This window comes from Suricata suricatta, chromosome 3 (genome assembly GCF_006229205.1).
Source record: "Suricata suricatta isolate VVHF042 chromosome 3, meerkat_22Aug2017_6uvM2_HiC, whole genome shotgun sequence".
Classification (NCBI taxonomy): domain Eukaryota; kingdom Metazoa; phylum Chordata; class Mammalia; order Carnivora; family Herpestidae; genus Suricata; species Suricata suricatta.
The window spans coordinates 173262053-173264696 of NC_043702.1; positions in this window are offsets into that span (position 1 = coordinate 173262053).

Consider the following 2644-nt stretch of genomic DNA (forward strand, 5'->3'; position numbering starts at 1 on the left):
GTTGGGGAGAGAGAGGGACGCAAAACCTGAGAGACTATTGAATACTGAAAACGAACTGATGGTTGAAGGGGGAGGGGGAAAGAGGTGGTGGTGATGGTGGAGGGCACTTGTGGGGAAGAGCACTGGGTGTTGTATGGAAACCAATTTGACAATAAACTATTAAAATAATAATAATAACAGAACGATAATAGGACATTTCCAAACACTTAGCAATGACGTGAGACAATTCTTCACACCCGCATGTCGGAGAGGGTGTCTGAAGGGAAATACTTCAACCTTGGAGGTGAATGGAGGTGAAAATACAAGACAGCAAAGTGTTAAAAGAGGTGCCTGGGTGGCTCGTTCAGTTGAGAGTCTGACCTCAGCTCAGGTCACGATCTCACAGTTCGTGGATTCAAGCCCCGCATCAGGCTCTGTGCTGACTGCTCTGAGCCTGGATCCTGCTTCAGATGCTGTGTCTCTCTCTCTTTCTGACCCTACCCTGCTCTCCATCACTCAAAAATAAATGATAAAAAAAAATTTTTAAAAACATTTGAAAAGAGCTAAGGAGGTGATTTTAAGAAAATATATATGATTAAAGTCATAGTTTACGAAAGAGGAAATACTCCAAATCGATAATTTAAGCATTTATCTTATGAGTCTATAAAAATAAGAGCAACTCAAAGAACAGAAATAAGAAAAACGGAAGTAGAGATTAGGAAACTGACGAAGGTAATAAAACATATTTACAGAAAGCCCAACAGCTAATCTGACTATAAACGCTAGAAAACGGAACGCTTTCCCCATAATGTGGGGATGAGGCAGCGGTGAGTGTGGTCCTCCCTCTCATGCAGCCTCTCGGGGGAGTCTGATCAAATGCGATAAGACACGCAAAAGGACTAAAATGAGATGTGGAAGGGAAAGGGAAACAGACACCCCGTCTTTGTACAGACATTGTTTCTGCGTGTGTCTGCTAGAAATTCCCAGGAATCTACAGAAAACTCCCCGGACTAGTTAGCGCCTTTGCCGGAAGTGCCCGAGAGAGGCCATCAGGGAGGGACTAACATGTCCTTGTGCAGTAGGACCTGACACAGACGTCACAGCTTGTGCTCCGGGCCGTGGGGAGAGCACGGAGGCTCCGGAGCGGGTCTGCAGGGAACAAGGGTCCCCTACTCGGGCTCAACAAAGTGCATGAAGGGTGGGGGGTCCCCGGTGCCAGGGCTCCCCGTGAGGCTCGGGGGTGGGGTCGTGGTCATGTGTACGATTCCAGAGATGGGCCTTCATGTGTAGGGAAAGGTCCTACTTAGATCCGTGGAGTTCAGCGTCCCCCATGGGGACAGGAGAGACAAGAGGCAGAGGTCCGTGAGCAGCCAGGTGAAAGTTTACTGGTAGAATGAGCAGCCGTCACTTATCAACTTCTGCTTCTTTCCTGAGAAACAGGAGGCTCTGCAGCAGCCAGGACCACAGGGCAGAAGGGAGGGGTTTGCCAGGACGCAGGAGAGCAGACTAGGCTGGGAACTCGGGCCCTGGAGACTTGTCCCCCCGGGTGGGGAGCTGCTCAGGTGGCCTTGAGCCTCAGCCTTCCTGGTCTCCTGCGTCTCGCAGGTAAAGTGGGCACAAGGATCCCAGCTCACAGTGTCTACGGTGACCACTCGGCTTCTGATTTCAAGGGAGAAGCAGAGCCTGAGGTCTGGGGTCAGGAAGGGATCCTGCAAGGTGGCCAGGGACACCCCCAGGGACCACAGAGGGGGTACGTGTGTCCCGGGGGAGGGGCCACCACTTACCATGCACAGTGAGGTGGAAATACTGGTCATATACTGTTCGTGCCGTTAAGGACACTCGAGCCCGGTACCACCCACTGTCCTCCAGGGTCAGCTTGTCCATCCTCAGGATCGTCGTGTTGAGCACGTGGACCCTCTTCTCCAACTTGTCCCAGGAGGTGACCCATTCTGGACCATCTACCCCAGGAGAGACGCGCAGGAGGACTATGTAGTTTGTCTTGTTTTTAACGGCCCAAGAGACCTTCTCCAGCTCGGCTTCAGGAGGGACATCTGGACTTCTGATCTGATGAAACCCCACAGAGCCTCCTTGAGTCCCCTTCAGGGAAACTCGGCTTCCAGAATCCTCCACATCAGACCCACGGGCCCAAGGGCTCCTGACCACAGTGCTGAAGGCATTAGGGCAGTGGAGACAGAAAGCGTGCGTGTGTTTCATGAAGAACGAGGAGAAAACCGTGGAACCCACCGTGTTAATGAACCCACCCCGCAGACTCCCTGGGCTCTAGGGGGCGGGGCAGAGCATGAATCCGGAGCGAGGCTGGGATCGGGTCCTGTCCCAATGGGATGTCCCCTTGAACACGGTCCTGAGTGCTGACCCGAGTGTCCTCACCACCTAACGCTGAGCAACTGGACGTGATAACATCACGGATGGAAAGCACCGGGCACGTTGGGGTCAATGCCAAGTGCACCAGTGCAGGGGGAGCTTCCTCCGTGGTGCAGAGGCCCCACCGCCCACCCGCCGCGGGAGCCCGGGCCCTGCAGTGGGGGCCGCGCCCTGGGCCGTGCTCTGAGGGGCGGAGCTCTGCTGCAGTGATGGACGTCGCTCAGGGACAGCAGGTCTCTCAGGAGCGTGACTTCCGTGTCCCTCACACCCTGTCCCTCGCTGC